The sequence below is a fragment of the Sorex araneus genome, chromosome 1, assembly GCF_027595985.1.
Source record: "Sorex araneus isolate mSorAra2 chromosome 1, mSorAra2.pri, whole genome shotgun sequence".
NCBI classification, from domain to species: Eukaryota; Metazoa; Chordata; class Mammalia; order Eulipotyphla; family Soricidae; genus Sorex; species Sorex araneus.
Window position 1 is genome coordinate 255,185,061 of NC_073302.1, and position 23,106 is coordinate 255,208,166.

The 23,106-nt window shown below is 36.0% G+C and overlaps 1 pseudogene; it reads right to left on the bottom strand.

Annotated features, from left to right (window-relative positions):
* Nucleotides 1-7,181: 7,181 nt before the first annotated feature.
* Nucleotides 7,182-7,292, bottom strand: LOC129401028 (small nucleolar RNA U13; annotated as a pseudogene).
* Between the last annotated feature and the right edge of the window lie 15,814 nt (nt 7,293-23,106).

The following is a 23,106-nucleotide window of genomic DNA, read 5'->3' on the forward strand; positions in this document are numbered from 1 at the left end:
TGGTGAAGGGATGGGTATTAGAACATCCTATGACTGAAACTCAATCATGAACAACATGGCAACTGTGGTTCTTGTGGTGATGCAATTTAATTTTTTTTAAAGCTTCTTGCAAAACTGGTTTTAAAGCTATGAATTCTCTAAACTGTTTGCTGACCATGAAGATTTGGGTTATTCCTTCAAACCTGAATGATAATTTAGCTAGAGAGAGTATTCTTGGTGAGGTATTCACTTTGTCGAATTTTTGTACTCTGTTCTCTTCTGGATCTTAGGGTTTCATTTGATTAGATCTGTGAATCTAATGGGCTTTTCTTTGTAGCACTGTAGCACTGTTGTCCTGTTGCTCATTGATTTGCTAGAGCAGGCACCAGTAATGTCCCCATTGTGAGAATTGTTGTTACTATTTTTGGCATATCGAATATGCCATGGGTAGCTTGACAGGTTCTGCTGTGCGGGCGGTATACTCTCAGTAGCTTGCCAGACTCTCCGAGGTGGACAGAGGAATCAAACCCAGGTAGGCTGCATGCAAGGCAAACGCCCTACCCGATGTGCTATAGCTCCAGTCCCTTTTCTTTATAAATCTTTTTTTAAAAAAAAATCTTGTTGGTTCCAATACTCTGCCTTTTCTTTTCTTTTTGTCATTTGGTTTTACATGCATTCTGTCATGGAAATATATTATATCATGGAAATACTTACAAAAGCCTAGAGGAAATTAGAAAGATCATTTCTCAAATGAAGAAAACTAGTTTAGGAAGATTAAGTTACTTTAAGTAATAAAACAATTTATTTAAGTAATAAAACAATTTGAGTCCAGGTAGACTAATCTGGAAGATGGTTTAAGCACCATATCATGCCTCAGATTTTATCAAGTAATCTTGGAATTCACTGAATATTGAAATTACTTAATTGTGGGTAATATACCTGACTAAATGGCTATGTTGGTTAAATAGTGTATATTAAACTGAGAAATTAAATACGTATTATGTAAATAATACATAGCAATATATGCCCACAAAAATATATGTCTTTATACTGTTTTTTAGGCAGTATATTTTTATGCTCAGGCATATTTTTAAAACACAGTTCTTATAAAATGAACATGTACAATTATAAACAGTTTCATATACAAGGTAATACATTTTGAAGTTCTTTGTCTCTAAGAACTTTAAATGATTCATACCCCCGGCTGTTTTTCCAATCTGCTCACTCTAAATATTAAACCTGATCACTTTGAAATTCTGCTTCAGTAGCCTTTTAATACCTTATTTGGGCAAAAAATTGCTACTCTTATAATAGTGTAGAAAAGTCATGGACTTAAAATTATGGAGACTTGATTCAATTCCACATTTTCCTAATATTATATCTATAAAATTAAAGAGTGGATTAAGGTTCTCTCATATGTAATTAAAGCAATTTCCCCAGGGTCTAATTTATTAATTACTAAATTGTTGATAGTTTCAAGATGACATTGAACACTTATATGGAGTCTATAGTAGTAAATAGAGAACTCAATAGCTTTAATTTAACTGTTAAATTTTTTTAAAAAAGCAAATTATCACTGAGCCCAAAAATAAAGTATCACATCTATCTTTTGATATGTTTTTAATTGATACTATTATTTTTCACTAGGGAATCAAAATTGCAATTTATAACTTTCTAAATACTAATTATGTAGCATAAGAATAATTTCAAAACACTCAGGTGTGAGTTTTTGGGTGATCAAATCTTATAAATATGTAATATTATTAGGATATTGCATGTAAGTGTCCCCTCTGCTTCCTATCATAGGAAAAATAAAACATAAATCGTATGTTTGTGCACAGATCCCTAGAAAATCATCTTCACTTTTGAAATGTACTTAATTACTCTTGAGGAACTCTATTTAAAAGAAAATTGGTCTTGAAATGCAAGGAAAAAGGATCTATGTCAGCATAGAAAATTGAAAATCATGGAACAAAGAGAATGAGGAAAAGAAAAAAGTTACTTTAAAAGAATGTGTGCATACAAAATAGAATTTAATTTCTGCTACTAGAAGAAAAAAAAAGTTCTCCATTTATCTCAATTGACTACCATTCTAGATATTTATACTTAACCATCAATCTCTCTTTAGCATTAGTGGAGAATCTTCATGGTGTGATTAAATTACATTTATTCTCTGTTTGTATTCATCCTGTAACAAGCCCCAGATTGATACTTGTGTACTGTCAACATCCTTGCATCTAATGGACAGTGGCAATAAAACTTTCCACATAAATTGCGCAATTACCATTCTCTTTTTCAATCTAAGCAAATGGAAAAGCCTGCCTTCAGAGTGTACATTAGCAACATCCGCTTTGGAATAAACCCTGTTATACTTCAAGGAAGTTCCACAAGTTTATCACAAAATTCTAACATGGACAGCCATGAAAAATATTGAACTCATATAAGTCAGAATGTTTATTTAATGTACCATTTTTGACACTAATTTTAATTGCAAGAATTAGAACTATATTTATAAGGGCTTTTGTATAAAGTATTTCCCATTTATGAAATCCGGAGCAGATGCACACAAAAACGGCTCCTCTGCTCTTAAAGACTATGATCTTGGGGGTCTACTAACCAATTTTGGCACCCAGCGACTTCTTATAGAAATGCATATAGACTGTGAAATGAGCTAAAATATCAGAAATCCAAAACCATGTGGTCACTGTTGTGGCCGCGTGAGCTCACATATTCTTCATTCTCAGCAGTGGAAAACAAATTATAAAATGATGCCTTTTCAGCAGGTTTGATTGTTGTGGGAACATTCCAAGTGATAATAGTGAGTTTTCTGTTGAAATATTGAATGTATGCAAAGGATAGAGAGAATAAAGTGAAGATCATTAGCCACACAGGTGGGGAGGGGGGTGGGATGGGGGTATACTGGGGTATACTGGTGTTGGAACATGTGCACTGGTGAAGGGATGGGGGTCTGATCATTGTGTGACTGAGAATTTAACCTGAAAGCTTTGCAACTTTTTCTATGGTGATTCAATAAAAAAATGAAAATAAAACAAAACAACAACAAAAAATAAAGTATTTCCCATTTGTATAGTTTGTAACTCTGCTTTATTGCTTTAGTGAATTCAGCAATTTGAGGGGCTGGAGCGATAGCACAGCGGCACAGCGGGTAGGGCATTTGTCTTGCACGCTGCCAACCTGGGTTCGATTCCCAGCATCCCATATGGTCCCCTGAGCACCACCTCAGAAAGGTGGTTCCTGAGTGCAGAGCCAGGAGTAACCCCTGTGCATCGCCAGGTGTGACCCAAAAAGAAAAAAAAAAAAAAGAAAAGAATTCAGCAGTTTGGACCACCACAAAAGGAACTCCTAATATTTAATAAAGAAGAAGAACTGCATAACTGGTAGTGTTCATTTCAATATTAAAATGTAAGACCTTCTTTTAAAATTATTAAAATTTTTTAAATGGCAATAGGGTGGTATTGAATTTGGTATAGAGTTCTCTGTGACTATATGTAGGTCAAAAGTTCAAAAAATCTGGTCCTGGATTTAGATCACATCAAAACGGTTTCCCTCAAGCACTGTGCTGGAAAAATGTCCTACAGTTATAATAGATTAATGAATTATATTTTAAATAGCTTCTCATCTGTGGATTAGGTTCTTTGATAGCAGTCCAAAAATTTAAGCCTTACTGTGCCAACAGGAAAAGAAACAAAGAAAGCAGGAAAGAGAAATCTGAATTATAATTTATTTAATTCAGTCTAAAAGTAATACTTTTATAGAAAAAAAATGAAGAGCTAATCCAATTATTTAGGAGCTGGTGAGATAGCAAAGCCTCACATTTCCTGCCTTGCATAGGCCAACTGAGTTAAGTCCCTGGGACCCCATACAGCCCCCCAAATACTCCAGGAGTTAGCTCTGAGGGCAAAGCCAGGAGTAAGCCCAGGAGTAATCCAGGAATGAGCACCACCCAGTGTGGCCTTCAAACAAGGAAAAAATTTGATTTTTTTAATTTCTGTATTTTTTTTTACTTTTTGGGTCACACCTGGTGATGCATAGGGGTCACTCCTGGCTCTGCACTCAGGAATTCCCCTGGAAGTGCTCAGGGGACCATATTGGATGCTGGGAATCGAACCCAGGTCAGCCGCATGCAAGGCAAACGCCCTATCTGCTGTGCTGTCTCTCCAGCCTCTAATTTCTATATATTTTAAGAGTATGAATTGTCAAATATTACAAATTAAAAGTCCACTTACACTTGTTTTTATATTACACTTTATTTTATAAAAAGTTGTTTAGTTATCTTTTTAAATAAATTTCAATTTTATTCTAGCTATCTGTGCAATTATAATATTGCATTAGTTTCAATAATGCTTATAAAATGCTTGTAACTGTAACATGCTTAACACACAGGAATGGGTGAATGTGTGGATAAATATATGGACAGATAGATATCTAATATAAACTGATTTTAATTCTGTACTTGAGGTCAGACAGGAGTGCCTTAAATTCCTAATCCGAAGAGAAGTTTTACATTTCCTGGTGTGTTTTCCTCATCTATTATGATCGAGAACTTATATTCATCTCTTTCTTCCATCTCACTCACATTTTCCTGGGGAGAGGTAGGTTTTCTTTTTAGTTTTGTTTTAGTGAAACAAAATAATTCATTGAAAGAAATTTACTTAGAGAAATCTGAAGAGAGATATAGAATAAAAAAAAAAGCAATGTATGTTCAAGAGAAAACACAAGCTTTTCCAGAGAGGAAAAAGCAGAGAATGGAAGATGTTTTAGTTGTAGTTGTTGTTTGTTTGTTAAATTAATTTTATTACTACTACTATTATTATTAGTTTTTGCAAGTTTTTTTCTCTGTTTCTTTTTGGGTCACACCAGAGATGTTCATGGGTTACTTCTGGCTCTGTGCTCAGGAATTTCTTATGGTGATGCTCAGGAAACAATAAGGGATGTCTGGGATTGAACTAGGTAAGTTTCAGGGTATGACTGGTTCTATCGCTCCAGCACCAAATATTTTCTGTGGTATAGTTTTTTATTTTATTTATTTTTGGTGGCCACACCTGATGTTGCTCTGGGCTAACCCTTGGATCCCCAGTTTTCCTCCCATTACCCCTCCCAGTATATTTAAGGTTCTTACTATACAAAAATAGGTAACTATGAAAATGATGAATGTGTTAATTAGCTTGATTATAGTAATCAACTCACAATGTATGTGCATAACAAGTGATCTTGTTGTGCCTCTTAAATACATAGTTTTAATTTGTCAACTATAATTCAATAAAACTGGAAAAGCAACAGAAGATTAAACAGGTTCCAATGGGAAAAGTCAATATAGAAATTCAAACAGGAAGTGTAACTAGAGTTTTCACTTTTTACCAATCAGCTATCATTGACATTCATCAGAGACTATAAAATTAAAAACGAAGAAATGGATATTTTTATCTAGAAGTGATTAGATTATGGAAGCAGAAACTCCTTATATTTCATAAAAACTACATTTACTAATATGTCTAAATATATAAATGGCAGATACTATATATTATTCATATTTTTCTATATATTATTATATAGACATATTGTATTTGATATGTTTGTATGAGGAAAACTTGCTAAGGTTAGACGGAGTCCCAACTTTAATACAGAGAATCTTGCATTCTAGAAAATCCCTCATTCACAGATAATCAAGATTTTTCTTATACCTTACTCATATTTTAATATTTTTTGAGACTTTGAATACATAGAAGATAAAATAATAGTTTGAGGGATGCTAAAATAATGGTTGAGGGATATGGCCTAGTGGTAGAGTATAAGTTTCATAGATGTGAGACTACGTGTTTGATCATTTACACTGCAATAAATATATACATAAATAAATTAAAATTAAATTTCCAAAATATTCAAAATACTTAAAATATTTAGAATAAAATAATCAACATGATTATATTAATTTGAAGATAATTTTTCATGAGATATCTTTGAAGTTCTTTTCCCCTTTAATTTTGTGATAGCATTGATATTCACTTATATTTATTAAATTAGAGACTCAGAAAATGTAGATATCCATTTAGGAAAAAAAAAGATTTACCCTTTGTAGAAGAATCACTTAAAGATGCAAATATTCAAAATAATAGAGTGTGATGAAACAATGTATGGAGGGCAGAAAATAGACATGGACAAAATGGGAAAAGGGTAATAGTTATCAGTTCTGAGTGCTTACATGGGGGCTCAGAAATACTTGAATATGTTAAAAAGGGTAACTTGAAAATAGGAAAAAAAATTCCTATTTGATTTTCAGAAAATCAACCCCCCCTGCAAATATAATGGTCAGATCACCTAGACTATCCTACTCAATAATAAAGTGATTTATTTCTTCTAAGCCATGAATGGTTTTGCCAAAGAAATGACATCACCCATCTTTGGATAGGCTCGGTAGAGAACGAAAAACTACTTGTTTTCTTTTTCATCTCCTCCTTTCATATGATTGATGTTCATATGTTTGTGACTTTGAGAGAAGGGATATACTTGAATAATCATGAGATACATTGCCCAATACAATGTCTTATGAATAATAGAGATCAAAGTAATGCTTAATGTAAGTTGTTTTAAAGCAAGCTGGTTAACTATTATTAAATTATTTAAAAAAGGAAGCAATTAGACTGAGGAAGCTCTCATCCCTTAGTTGTCTATGTAAGCAAACCAAATTCTATACCTGTAAATGCTTCAAGGTTAAAAAAAATTGAAACCAATAGAGAACCTACTACAACCAGCGAGCTAATATTTAAGATGTAGACAATCAATTATTTTCTTACTTTATTTCACCATTTCCCTACCAATGTGCTAAGACCAACACAAACGAAATTAAGAGCTGGACTCAAAGTTAAAACCTCAAACCCTTTTGAGTTTGCACTGCTGAGAATATAAATAATGATTCTGTTTCATTGTTCTTTCCCAAAAGGCCTATACAATAAAGACAGCAGGTAAGCTGTACCTTTATGCTTCAAAGAACTAGCCTACAAGGCAATTCATTGACAACATGGTGCCTCAGTCTGCAACTTGCCCTGATTCTTTTTTTAAAAATATAGACTGTTCCTTTTGATCATTCAGACAAGAAGGTTATCCAGGACATCAATCAGTCATCTTCTGCACTATCTACTTGTTGCCTGCAATGCTCTTTTTCTATTTGCCATTTTTTTTTTTCACATCAGATGGGTAATGTGCCAAGTGCATAATGCATAACACGTCTTAAGGGAGGCACATCTCACACAATCATGTGAACACCCAATCATCATGCTTAAGAACCGGAAAAGGATCTCTATCTGCCGTCTTGTCTCTTCATAAATTGCCTCCTTTAATAGCCTTGAAGCCAGACTTGTCTAAGTTGCTCTCCAATCCTCTATTTGTAGATCCTTCTCTGTAATAATTTCCTGTTTGATGTTGTCAATTATTTCAACTAAGGATTCTAAATGAACTAGTTTTTAAAAAGTGTTCTTCAGTATACATTCCAATATATATTGGATTTTTCCCCCTAAAATGTCAGTTTTTATCTTTTATATTTCCATAGTACCTTGTTCTTTTTTTAACTTTTTGGCCTTTATAATCAAAATCTACTTTTAGTTTTAAGTGTACAATCAAAGATCTAGATTGAGCTCCACATCAAAAAAATAAAAATAAATAGCAAAGTGAAAGTAAAAAAGAGGCACATTCGATAGATAATAAACCCTAATTTAAAGTCTTGTGTTTCCTTTCTGCAATTGTATCAGGCATTCACTGGTAAGAGGCATTACAGATAAAATGTCATTAGGATACACATTTTCCTCATTGAGTTCTAGACTTTTTTTTCACTTGTTAAATATTCATGAAGAATCTTATTTTTAGCTACATTATTCTGTAATTTCTGAGGACTGAGTATGTCTTTTCTAGCCATTAACTCAGTATTACCAATTTCCATTGCAATAAAGCAAGTGAATATCTCTTTTCTTATAATGGTCTATAACTAGTAGAGACTACTTATAGTCATATAACTTTTCCTAACTTAATCTGTTCATTATTTTTTCATTTTACCTTTAATTACTTTTGGGATACAATTGTATATTTTGCTCACTATTTTATGTCTTTGTAATTCTTCCTGTCATATTTTCCTTTTCTAGTATTTTTTCACATTGTTCTGTGGAGTGAGTATTTAATTCATGAATTATCTATGAAAAAATGTTTAAATTGCCAAATTTTTTTTAAAGAGAAAGGAAAAACCAAAACAACTAGCATTGTATTTACATGGAAGCTTGGTGTTGTGTCTCATTCTATTCACAGTAGTTAACAGGTGTGAATTGCTTCTTCACTAGCATAAATTTCCTGCTGTGAAGCCCTTTGTTCACTTCATGCTGCTTCCTTGCTCTATTATAACTGCAAAAATACCTGATTCTACTTTAATGTAATTTTAAATGCTTTACTGCTTTGAATAATGTTTATTTGTAAGGTCTTTCCTAAAATAAAAATGAATACAATAAGACAAACAAATGCACATACAACATAGTTGATTCCAGAAAGACCACAAAATATTTGTATATATGCACGTACACATAAAATTATATAAGTCTATATGTGGAAGCCAAAGACCTCCAGAACCCAGCCACAGCCATGCTCAAGGCTACTCTTCACGTGCTCGAACGAGCCTCACTTATGAAGGAACCAGCAGAGGAGCCCAGGTGTGCGGAACTCAGGGCTGATACCTCCAAGCCTGCCTGGATCAGGACTGGGCCTCCTTCACCCAGATCCCCCTTTTTCCAGTAGCTAGGCAGTCACACCCAAAAAATGCCCCCAGCACCGTGTAATCCAATCAGTGGCCAACATCCAAAGTCTATAAAACAAAGCTCCCAGAAGTATGAGGCCACACTCTCTTATTGTCTAGTTCTCCCCCTTAGAGAACGTGGCAAGCTACCGAGAGTATCCTGCCTGCATAGCAGAGCCTGGCAAGCTCCAAATAGTGTATTCAATATGCCAAAACAGTAACAATGATGGGCCTCATTCCACTGACCCTGAAAGAGCCTCCAATGTAACACCATTGGGAAGGATGAATAAAGAGAGGCTGCTAACATCTCAGGGCTAGGATGAATGGAGACGTTACTGGCTTGAGCAAATTGATGAACAAAAGGATGACAGCAACACAGTGATACAGTGATATGTACAAACATTATGCGTGTTTTTTTATTTCATAGAATTAAGTACGAGCTTGTGTGCACATTAGTGTGTCTATATATGTATTCATTTGTAAGAAATTTTAGTTCAATAGTACAAATGAAAAGTATTTCTTTCTAACTTTCCCTAAAATCTTGGATTACAAAGTTGCTCATAGTACAGTTGTTGTGAACAACTCCTCCACCAATGCCACACCTGTGTGACCTTCTCTCCACCATTGTTCCCAGTTTCTCATGCACCCCTCAAGTCTGCTCCCTTAGCAGGCATGAAATAATTTATTTTATATTGCTAGTCATAGCAAAGGACTGGAGCAATAGCAAAGCGGGTAGGGTGTTTGCCTTGCACGCGGCTGACCTGGGGTTTGATTCCTCCATCCCTCTTGGAGAACCCAGCAAGCTACTGAGAGTATCCTGCCCGCCTGGCAGAGCCTTGTAAGCTCCCTGTGGCATATTCGATATGCCAAAAACAGTAACAATGGAGACATTACTGGTACCCACTCAAGCAAATCAATGAACAGTGGGCGACAGTGCTACAGTGCTGCAGTCATAGCAAAGTGATAAGCAAAATTATCAAAAAATAGTTCAGGAAAGGAAAATTGGTAAAGATCGTTACTTTTTTTCCTTGTGTTAGTAGTTGTCTGAGGACTTGCTGAACTGTTTTTTGCTAGTTGAGGCTTCGGTGTTATTATTATCACTTATTGATGTTAGTGGGCTAGAGGCTACTTTTCCATCTATTCTGCTGTGTTCCTGCTGGTTTGTCAGTCCAATGAAATTTGGACAAATTACCTGGCTGCTTGTGTGATCCAAGAGGTGTAGAACTAAATCTGCCTTCTTCTTCAGGAGACCTCAGAATTTTCAGCCCATTTGTACCTGTGGCTTTCATTGGCGTGGCATCACTTTCGAGACTAGTCATGAAGTTGTCAGGCTAGGCCATTCACATGGCAGAGGCTGTGGGATGTAGTTGTGACTACTGGGCTTGTGGAATATTGGGTAGTGGTGGAGGTTTCCTACTCTCACTCCAAGAAGGTCCCAGCATTTTCATCCTGAAGACCATCATAACTGGGGGTTTTGTTGACTTGGAGTCTCCTCCAAGGTAGACATGAAGCAGTGAAGTTGGACCCTTCATATGGTGGAGGCTATAGGGGGTGGGGGGGTGGAGGGAGTGGCCGTGGCTGCTAGGGCATCAGCAGGGTAAGCTCTCATCTGCTCCTCTCCTGAGGAGTTCCCGGAATTTCAGCTTGAAGACTGTGTATCTGAGCATCTCGTTGGACTGGCATCTCATCTGAGGCTATTCTGAAAGTATTTCTTGTTATCTATTCTATCTTTCTTTGAGTTTTAGAGAACAATCTTGGAGATTCATTTGACTGGGAGGAAATGACTTCTGGACTTTTTTATATGCTTAGCACCAATGGTAAATATATGCTCATAAGTGCAACCTATTAATAAGGCTGTAAGAAACTCGTATATAGTAAATTCCCATTATTCATTGCCCCATGGATTATTTAATATATGTTTTTCATCTGCTGAGCTTTCGTAGTCCTTTCTAGCTAGCTTCTTTCTGGAGCTCCATTCTAGACTTTAACTAGAATCTCTTATTTCAGAAAGATACATTCTTCAAAAGTCAGCATACCAGAAAATATAACTGATTAAAAAAATGATTCTTTTAATCATTAAAATTATAAGAAAGACTTCAATCACGAAACTTGTGATAAGTGTTAAGATGACTCTAAGTCCTGAGGTTAGGAAGCTAGACTGAAAGACTAGAGAGCATATTTTGCAAGTAAGGGCCTAAATTTCATCTCTTGCAGGCATGGTCCCCCTGAACTGCAGGGAGCAATCAACAGACAACAATTTGGAAGTATGACCAGTATACCCCGTCACCCAAACACACAGTATGTGGTTTATCACCCCAAAAGAAAGCAGTATAAACTGAAGTCCTCACTTAAAACTATTGATGAAGATCATGTAAACTGACATTACTTGAAATGACATGTTAAAATCAAATATTGTTGATGAATTGATATCTATAAAAAATAGGTTCCATTTGCATATTTCTAATTACTATAAAAATCACCAAAATAAAAAACCCTCAAACACCCCAAATGTTAAATATTAAATATTAATCCATATTTATTTATTCATTTAGTCATTGATTTATTCATTTTCATAATTGACTCTCTCAGTTCATGGTTTCAAGTAAGTGAAGTTTAAATTAGCAGTTCCCATACAAGAGAGGAAACTTCCCTGGACAAGGCATATTCCATTGTAAGGTTTACTCAAATAGGCACACACTGGAAATTCACATTGTAGTACTCTAGTTATACCAATTAACCTAACATGTACATCTTTGTGGTCTGATAGTAAACCAGAACACTGGAGAAAACCCTCAAAATCCAAGGGAGAATGAATATCTCCACATAGACAGGAACCTTCGCCAAGAACTAATTCCTTCTTCCCAATATTATTACAAAATTATGTTATACTTGAACTTACTTTAGCTAATAAGAGAAACTGTTTATCTTCAAGTTTCCTTCTCAACTAACTTAGCATGGTGATAAAGTAGGCCAGGGATATAGAGTAGGAGAGTTTATTTAAACTCATTTAATTTTTGCTAAAACTGGACTCTGTAAAGACAGACATGAACATGCAAGAATGAGATATCACTGAAATGCAGACACAGGGAAGACTGACAAACATGTTTTTATTTAGTTAGTTAGTTGGGTCATAGTCAGTGATACTCAGGGCTTACTCCAGGCTCAGCAATTAAGGATTACTCTTCACAGGATTTGGGGAACCATATGTGGTGCAATTTACCAAACCCAGGTCTGCTGCATCCAAGGCAAAGGCCCTACTCTGCCCTTTCACTTTGATTCCCACAAATTTAATTAATGAAAAAGCCATAAGCTGGGGGAGTGGAAGATACATTTTCAATGGACATATACACATACATTGGACACACCTTCCACTTTAGGAATTTCAGAAATAGTATTCAATTGGGGCGGGTGTGAGAGTACAGTGGGCTATGCATGCTGCCAACCTAGGGTCAATCTTTGACAGCCCATATGGTGCCCTGAATATTCCAAGAGTAATCCCTGAGCATAAAACCAGGATTAAGCCCTGAGCACTGTCAGGTATGAAACAAAAACAGAAACAAAAAAGAAATAGTATTAAATAGATCATGACTTTAGTTGGGTACTAGTAACACAGGTAGATTCATATCCCCTTCTACCTGACTTTTAAGGACAAATCTAGACATAGTTGGATTAATATTTGTTTCTTTTTTGGGGGGGTGGGGTGGGGGTCCTACCCAGTGATGCTCAGGAGTTACTCCTGGCTCTACACTCAGGAACAACTCCTGGTGGTGCCTGGGCATTATACGGGATTCCATGGATGGAACCTGTGTCGGCCACGTGCAAGGCAAATGCCCTACCCCTTATACTATTGCTCCAGCCCCTTAATTTCTATGTAGAGGTTAGAAGAGAACCTTAGGTAGACTAGTACTATGAAGCAACAGAGATTTATCCTAAAAAAGCAAAGATTACCGCTAGAAAAGAAAATATGGAGAGCTTTGTGTGCTAAAAATTTATTAGCATTATGAAGAATAACTGTGAGTGATGAAAAAAAGTGAGCCAGCAAACTTTTTGTATGCAAACAGACACTTCAAATAGGGAACCAAATATTACACATGAATCCATACATCATTTTTCCACTATTGGGATTATGGAATATTGATAAATTAAGATGGTCTCATATTAATTTTACCCATAGTGTGGTGAAACCTTGAAATTTCAACTACTGAACTAATAGTCCAAAACAAATTCATACAAAAAATGCTTACATAATAAAAATCTCAGTAAGATGAAAGTATATCTTCAAGCTACCTTACCAGTATCTGGACTATGAATGACATAAGTGATACATTTGGTGAAAATAGTAACAAAGGAGAGAAGATTCAATATGACATCAAATACAAGAACAAATAAATAATTGGAATACATAATGCTGCCACTGTACATGAGTTTTGTAGCATTTCTACTTCTGGCTCACTGAGATAATGATGGTTATATGTAAAAACTAAGGCTCGCCGAGGGGCGAGTGCACTCGCGGGCTCTCTAGGCGGCTCTGTCTCACCGCCCGCGTCCTGTGCCCCAGAACCGCTGTGTGTGCTGTCAGTCGAGGGCAGGCGACGGAAGGAAGAAGGAAGAAGGCCAAACTGGTTGCTCGATCCGTTTATTTCATTCTCTCTCTCCGCTTCTCTCCCGCTCTCCTGGATCTCTCCCTGTGGATCTGGCCCTCGTGGATCTGGCCCCCATAGATCTGGCTCCCGTGGATCTGGCCCCCCAACCCACTCTTACAGGCTAGTTAAATCTCCCCAGCATCAGGGGGTTGGGGCGTACATATAGGTGTGGTCACCATCAACAGGATAAGGTCCTTTCCCTTAGGGGATGCTTCTCCTAGGACTTAATTCTCTTTCAGCAGGAGGATCCACCCAAGGGCGGAGTCCCATGAATGTGTTTCTCTTCTCCTCAGCCAGCAAACATATAAGAATTCATAATATTAATTATTTTGTATGGACACAATAAGAGATGCATTAAAGCTTATAGAATTGCTCTCCTGGGGCCATCTCAATCTCAGACTACAGTGCTCAGGCCAGATCAGTCTTTCCTATCCCTGGCAGGGTCCCAGTATCATAATTACTATTGGATCATGACAGCATTTGTCTATGATCAAGCTCTTAACTTATAGTTAAGAATTAGGCACTTTGGCCAGGCCCATCTCTATGCCAGGGTAGCACATAACTCACCGCTTGCCCTGGATCCTTCCCGTCCCACGTCGGGGACCCTACTTTGGGGTGCTAGGAACTGAGGGCAACTGAGGCTTAAGTGGAGAAAGCAGATGCCCAGGAGGGAATAATATTCGAGGCCAATTAATTCCCAAGTTATAAAAACACAATATTGTCTTCTTGTGTCTATACAAAACAGTCATAGCTTTAAAGTAAATTATTCAAAAGGCATAAGAAGAGGAGAAAGGCAATATTAAGTTATATAATATAAATTCAGTATCCTAGGAAGGTCTGACCTTGCAAATTAGCAGAGTCAGATTAAGGGAAAGCTGAGGATTAACTCTTTTGGGGAAGAGAGCATGGAGAAGTGATTATAGCTAAACAAAGGGATGGGAGAAATTCGGGAACACCTTGATGGGTGTGACTGGGGTAAGCCTAAACTCTGGGTAAAACCGGGACAAGCTACTTGTGGCAAGCGGGGAGAGGACAAAGTAATGTCATCCTACAGTTATAGGACAAATCTTTCAATAATTTGCATCTGTTTGTTCATTCATATTTTTCTTGAGGATGTATTCTTTATGTGCTCATAAGAATTTTCAGTCCCATTACAATTATTGGAAATCATTTAGTGACTGCCTGGACACCTTTTCATGCACAAATGACCTAAAACTAAATATTGTCAGAGGCAATCCCATTGTTAGTAAATAAATTTGCCACTTAACAAGAACATAAGAGAGGGGAAAACATCGTGCAATTAGTGATTATGACCAATAAATCTATTTCTGAAGGGAACCAAGTTCAGGTTGATGGTGGCCCTCCTGATGCTCTCTGTGTTGACACAGTTCTCTGGAAGGAATTTCTGGGTTTATTCTAACACACATTCAGCACACACATGGCTTGTTCTGACACACACTCAACAATCAGTGTGCAGATATTTATTTATTTATTTATTTTGGTGCCTGAGATCAACTCAATCCCAGAGATGCATAAAGGAAGGAAAAGACCTTTTTCTGTCCTCTAAAAACTTTTGGTGGCATTAGGGCAAAAGATTAACATACATGATTAATAAGTGAACTACAGAGATATTTAATAGCAAAGCACTAATGCATAGAATATGGAGCTTTCCATTTCATGCTACAAAATTACTTGCAGCTTTGATTCTGCTATTAGTATGTGATTTGGGGCACTACTTATTATATCTGATTCTCAATGACCTCAGCAGTGAAATGAGGGGATTTGATTGCGTGTTCCCTTAGGTGCTGTCCTTTCAAGGTTCACAGTTTATGAGATTCTTTTCCATGCACCAACAGAAATAAGTTGTTTTATTTAATCACATAGAATTTTCTCTCTACTTATGATTTGAATTTCTGTTTAAAATTATGCATCCTTTAAAATCAAATTATGTAAATGTATTTAAAAGTTACATACATCATTATTTACCTTTAACTTTCACTGATCCACTCTTAAGTTATCACAACAATCTGAACCAAAAATTCAACTATTACTTGCAGTAATGTGAAATATATTATTTACTATTTTATCTTGGGCTGGAGCAATAGCACAGTGGTTAGGGTGTTTCCCATGCACACAGCCGACTGGGGTTCGATTCCTCCACCCCTCTCAGAAAGTCTGGCAAGCTCCTGAGAGTATTTCACCCTCATGGAAGAGCCTGGAAAGCTATCTATGGTGTATTTGGTATGCCAAAAACAGAAACAACAAATCTCACAATGGAAACGTTACTGGTTCCAGCTTGAGCAAATCGATGAGCAATGGGATGACAGTGATACCATTTTAGCTTATTCAGTTTTTTTTATAGATTAGGACATTGTACATACAGAAAAAACTTGGTTCTCAATATATAGACTGTGAATTAAATGTTCAAAACTTGCCTTTTAGTGAAGGGCGAAACATACACTGGCAAGAGTGACCTAGTATGTACAGCCACACATATCATAGTCAAATACTTGAAACTAAAATTTCTCACTAACAAATTGGACTTATACAACTAACCAAAATTTTAAAATCATAACTTTTGTTATTATTTACCTTAAGGAATTGGCAATATAGTTCAATTTCTTGAGCTTCTTTTATCGCTTTGTCAATATTTAATGTATAATCTTCAATACTTTCCTGTTATACATCACCTCAACTATATTCTAGGAATGATAATAGCTCTAAGCTGATTATAAAGATGAAATTATTTTATATTAAATGCCAAGTGCTTTTAATGTGCTAGAAATGAAATTATTATGAATTATAGCATTAGCAACAACTCATGATCACAAATCACAAAAATCCCATTAATCACTGATTTCTCGGGCGGGCTCAGTAACCTCTCATTTTGTCCTTTCCCTGAGATCTTAGAAGGCTATCTTGACTCAGCCCTCCCAATGATGTCACACTAGGGGCTCTTTCAGGATCAGGGGAATGAGATCCAGCTTGTTACTGGATTTAGCATATGAATACATCATGGGAAGCTTGCAAGGCTGTCCCATGTGGGCAGGAAACTCTCAGAAGATTGCCAGTTTCTCCCAGAGGGAGAAGCAGGCTACAAGATATCACTTCTGGGAGCTCGCTTTTAAGTATCTCTCTGGATGTTGGCCGTTGATGGGATTACACACACCTGGGTTCCTCTGTGGGTACCTTCATGCATGAGGCCTATCCGAATGTGTGGAGAGGGGCCTCCAGCATGGCTGTAGCTAGGTTCCGGTGGTCTTAGGCTGCCAGGAACTCTGCTCGGGGTGGGGAGAGAAGTTGGAGCCCATCCCCTCTGAGGGGCAAGACAGCCAGGCATGCGGGCAAGAGACTCTGCATTAGCAACAACTATGGGTATTATTTTTAAAATTTATTACCAGAACCAATCACAGATGCTGAGATTTGGAAAACTATTCACATATTTATACAGAGTTTCTAATGTATAACAACAACGTGCAAAACACTTTCTCTAGCCTAATGCTTGTTTGCAATGGAATATATATAAAGGCTTCAAAAGGCTCTCAAGAGTTATGCAATGTTAATCAAAATAGTGTAGGATTAGGTAGGAACAAACATAAACCAACTTGGAGAAGAGGAAACAAAGGCAAAATCTTGAAGAAGTATTTCATAAAAGAAGATATAAAATGGTCAGTATACAAGAAATTCACTCCACATAATTAGTCATCAGAAAGTATCAGGGGAAATAACCATGCGATGCTATTTTATATTCTCTAAACTGGCTAAAATATAAAAGGATCGTATATTAAGTACTGATGAGGATATTGAGTAAGTTGTGGGTAGTTTTGTAAAAATGAAATAAATTCTTATAAAAATCTTATAAATCTAAATATGTGCTTACAATATAACCTAGCAACTTCATTCCTAGCTATTTGCATAGAATCTAAAAAAGTACTTGTCTATTAAGATTACTGAGTCATGTTATTTATTAGTTAAAGACTAGGAAAAATAGTGCCAATCAACAAATTTATTGATAAACATATTTGATTATACTTATTCAAAGGAGCACTATTTATCTCCTTTGAGTAAGAATAAGCTACAGAAAAATACATAACCACATATAAATCCCAACATGTTAGGTTGAATGAAAAAAGACCAACAGTTAAATATTGCCTTATTCTATATATTGAAGCACTGCAATACGCAAAAATAAACATATAGTGTAAGATAATTTTAACAATTGTTGCTGAAGCATGGAGAGTTAAGAATGGATGTGTGAATTTCAAAGAAACATAAGGAAAGTTTCTGTATAAATATTTTGTATTTTAATAAGAGTAGTGCATTTGTACAAATTATTATTTTAAAGTCATCAAAAGTGGGCGAGAGACATAGCATGGGTTAAAGTGCTTCTCTTGCATTCAGCCAACCCCAGTTAAATTCCCAGTGCCACAAAGTGGCCCAAGCATTGTAAAGTGTAGCACTGAAAGACCTCAAGAACTATAAGCATTGCCTGAGTAATCTCCAGGATTATACTGTTTAAGCAGCACCTATTCCTTTGGATCTTGCATTGAACTGCCAGTCCCAGTGGCCAAGAATTGCAGGAAGGGACCCACAGCTCCCCCTGAGCACTGTTGGGAGGCCAAATCATCATCAAAGAGTGCATTTAAATATTTGAATTTTACTAGATGAAAATCTGATAACAATAAAATTGATTCTTGAGAAGTCAATGTTTCTTTGTATTTTATGGTATATTTTAATGAAAGGTAAAAAAAGCAATCACATTCCTTTGTCATCATAGCAAAAATAAGAATCAATCATTTTTCTTTGACAGGGTTTCTTTAAACACTGCAACCAAATTCCCATCTTTCATCTGGGATGGAATCTACATTTGGCAGATCAATGAGATAGCAATATATAAAGTAGAAACAGTCACTCATAAAAGGCATGTGAGATAAATTGATAGCCATTGATGTTTTTTCCTTACAAATAAAACACTGTTATGAGCCTTGTCAAGTGTGTTTCTTCACTACAAATAAAATATTGATATACTAAATGGAAAAATAGTAAATGGTATGAAAATGTGTAATGCTCTTGGATTAGAAAAATAGCTAGTCAGTGCCAATAAAATTGGATTTAATATAATAGCCATCTACATTTTGGGTGAAAAAAATTACTGAAAATTAATCCCCACAAATTACTTTTAACAAGATAAAAAGTTAAAATAGCCTAACTATGAGCAATTCTGACCATAAAGAAACCCCAAAATGAAGCAGACTATAGAAAAAATTTTGAGTTTTATCAAGTATCATGACTCTGTTTTTGATTGGAAAAAACGAGCAAATTATTTTGGCAAACTGGACTCCAAGTTCATATACATAGATATGCACAAACTCATACATATTATTCATGATGTATATAGACAGCATCATATAAACATCATATATACGTTTTTTAAAGTATCATGAGCAATATATTACTTGATGTTAAAGTAGTGGCTGCAGGTCAAAGAGATACAGGAGAATATAGGAGTTAGGGAACTTGCTTTGCATATGATCCACCCCCTTGTTCACCAGCTCTACCAACTTCCCCTAAAGCATCACCATGAGTGTGGTCCCTGAGTCCAGAGCAGGATTAAACCCTGAGAACCTCTGTGTATGGTGCCCAAACAAAAACAACAACATCAAAGTAGTGGTTGGTTACATTACTTGTAGCATGTTAACCATTTCTCTCATTAACTTTATAAAGTAGTTCTCACTTTGCTAGATTGTAGCTAAATAGAATTACTTCATAGTAGCTCATGTTCTGATATTTTGGTGAAGATATATTAAGAGTTAATCACTGTATCACTGTATCCAACTGTGTAGGGAGCCAGAGCACGTGGAGCAAAGATGGCGCCGACTCCGGCTGCCCTAGGTAATAAATAACCTCCAGAGCGCGGGCCCCGGCATCGCCCCCCATGGGGTGATTGGAAGGCAGCCAACTGGCGAGCAACACGTCAGAAGTGAGGGGTCTTCTCTATAAAAAGGGTATCGCTCTGAGGGTCGGGGCCTTCCTCCCCCATTTGTGTAAGTGTGGAGATCTCCAATAAACTGCTGCAGAAGGACCCTCAACCGGTGTCGTCTCTCTTTGCTGGCAAAGGGAAACTGCGACAACGCGATTAACACAACTGTCATCCCATTGTTCATCAATTTGCTCAAGCAGGCACCAGTAACGTCTCCATTTGTCCCAGCCCTGAGATTTTAGCAGCCTCTCTGTAATTGTCATTCCCAATGATTAGAGGCTCTTTCAGGGTCATGGGAATGAGACCTGTTATTGCTAATGAATTTGGCATATTGAATAGGACATGAGGAGCTTGCCAGGTTCTTCTGCGTGGGCAGGATATTCTCGGTAACTTGCCAGGCTCTCCAAGAGGGACAGAGAATGTATATCAGAGAATACAAGCAAGGATGTTAAAACCAAACATATGTCTGCTGCTTTAGGCACATGAGAGACTATAAGAGGTCATGTGGTCAAGAAACTGCTGCGTACTTCCATGGCATGGAGGGGGGGGGGCAGTTTCTGGGTGTGACTGCCGTGCTACTGGAAAATGGGGGGTCTGGGTGGGGGAGCCCAGTTCCGATCCCAGCAGGCTTGGAGATCTCAACCTGGGGTCCCACATGCCTGGCTTCCTCTGCCTGTTCCTTCATGCGTGAGGCTTGTCAGAGCACGTGGAGAGTGCCCTTGAGCATGACTGTGGTTGGGTTCAGGAGGTTTTTGGCTGAGGGGGCTCTGCATTGGGCGGGGAGGGAAACTCAACCTGCCCCTCTCCGAGGGGCTCCAGTGAAGAAAGCCTGGTGTGGGGGTAGGAGATTCTTCATTAAGAATTAATATACTGTAGAAATCAAGAGAGTTTTATATTGTAAAAAGAATAGACAAAGACACGATTAGAACAAATAAGAATACCAAGCAAAAGACCCACAAAAAAGTAAATTAGACTTGAGAAAGGAATGAAGACAATAAAATGATGCAAAGATAGTGTTTTCAACAGGTAGAAACTAAGATTAAAAAAAAAGATTCATAATAATTAGTTGAGATGAATTATGGACTGAGATGTAAAAATCTAAAGACTTCTATTTTATAGGAGAAAAAATGAATTTTAAAATTCAAATTTCTGCTTTGTAAAAGAATGTCAAAGGACAAGAAGATAAGTACAAAACATTTGCAAAATAAATATCCAATAAAGGTTAGTTTTCCAAACTCACTGCTAAAATTCAATAAGAAAACAACATAAATTAAAATAAGCTAAAATTGTTTACAGACACCTTGCCAAAAAAATAGAGGTAAATAATCATATGAAAGAAAAAACATCATATTGGGCTAAATACGGAGTACAGGAGAGAGTTGGGGAGATAGTTCGGAGAGCTTAAGTAGTTTTCTTGCTTGTGGTCTAACAATTTCTATCCCTAACACTGCATATTGCTCCCCCAAGCACCACCAGAAGTAATCTTTGAGCATAGAGACAGGAGGATTTTCTGAACACTGCTGTTTGTGTGTGACTCATTCGCATCCAACAAAAGATTAATACTATATGTCATGAGGAAAGGCACAGGAACAAAATAATTGAATAACTCCATACATCAGCAAGAATGAAAAAAAATTAGAAAAGTGTTCATATACATGCTTGCATGTATAGAACCACTATCATGTTGAGCAGTAGGAACTCTCATTCATTGTTTATGGGAATATGAAACAATACAGTCAATTTGGAAGACAGTTATAACGGTAAATAGACTCATCATTTAATCCAGAAGTCATGCTTACTGGCATTGGTCCAAAGGAGTTGAAAGTGTGTATCCATACAAAAATGGCAAATTGATGTTTATGCCTTATTCGTAAATATTAAAAATGAACATAATTAAAAGGTGTTTTCTTTTGCTTTTGGGCCAGCCTAGTGATGCTCAGGGTTTACTCCTGAATCTGTGCTTGGTTATCCTCCTAGAGGTACTTCGGGCACACAGGCAAAACCAGGAATAATTTTGGGTCAGCCATGTACAAGTTAATTCTTACATAATTCAACAACTGTTTTAATTAATTCAAAAAATAAGAAGAGGCAAGTAAAACTATAGGAATTCACAGATAACTTTCCCTTTGCATGTTTCTCTAAAAGTTGTTCTTTTAGATTAAAACCTGTGCTATCAAACCTCAATTAATATGACTTTAAATGTGTGAATAGAGAAATAAATTCTAGGACATCCAATAAAGGATTTTTTTTGTATTAATGTTTAGTTTTTATTTGTTTTGTTTAGTATTGTTCAATACAAAATCAAATCAATTTTAAAGTTATAAAAATCATGGAGGAGATTTAAATGTGTATTATTAAGTGCAAGAAGCCATCCTGAAATGGCTATAATATATCATATGATTAGAATCAAGTGGCATTATGAAAGAATAAACAAAACTGTGAAAATAATAAAAAAGATCAATTTTGCCAAGGTTTGAGGAGGTGGGTTGCAAAGTAAAGTGGAGCACAGAAGATTATTTAGGATAGTTAAATTACTCTATATAATATTATGATGTTGCCTACATAACAAAATATAGTTATTCAAACCACAAAATTAACTCTAAAAATGAATACTAAAGTTAACGACCAAACTGGGTTGATGATGATATTGCAATGTTGCTTTAAACATTAAAAGAAATATACCACTAATGGGGAATGTTGAGAATGTGGAAAGCTGTGCATGTATAGAACCAAAGCAAATGAGAAATCTCACTATCTTCCCAAATTTGATAGAACACAAAACTGTTTTGGAAATACTTCAAGACATATAAAATATGATATTTTATATTTAAAAATATATATTTAAAAATATAAAATATGATAGTGACAACTTTTCTTCAGAGACTATTAGTATATTGCAATATATCTAATTGGTACATTACAACTATTATTGGTAGGGAGTATTTTGGATTATCCTGGTTTTATTTTTCTTATATGTTTCTCAAGCTAGTAATCTAAATAGTCCTTACACTGCAAGCTATTTTAGTTGGAAACATTCATCATAATTCTATTCCTGCAAAATAGAAAAAGCACATTGATCACAGATTTTCTGCTATAAAGAAGATTCTTTTGAATTGTGAATATTCTCCTTATCATCATTATGCATTCATTTTGGGAAACTAACTCTGTAGAGGTAAAGAAACCAAATGGTGACTAATATGTTTGTAAACAACACCAACATAAAGGGCCTGCTTCACTGATCAATAGGCATTAGTTGTGTTGTGCAGGTTCCCAGCAATTGAACAGTATGGATCTCCATTTACAGGGTATATTTTTGTGGTTCACATGCTTGATTTTGCACAAAATACTGTGTTTTATAGAATCACTATCAAGGAAACACACATACATATGCATCATATAAAATAGACCCTCACAATTTATAGATTTATGGCAAATATTTGAGAATTATTTTAGTTAATTCAAAAAATAAGAGGAAGAGAGTAAAACTATAGGAGTTTACAGGTAACTCTGCCTTGACATGTCTCTCAAAAAGTTGTTCTTGTAAATAAAAGTATATTGCCAGATTAAATTCCTTTGGAAAAGATAAGTCCATACTGAAGAAAACAATGCTCATAGATACAATACACATTTAATATTTCTTAATGCATATGTATGTAATAGTATAAAATCATATGTGAGATATGATACTGATGTGTCAAAAAGCATGCCAGTTTGAT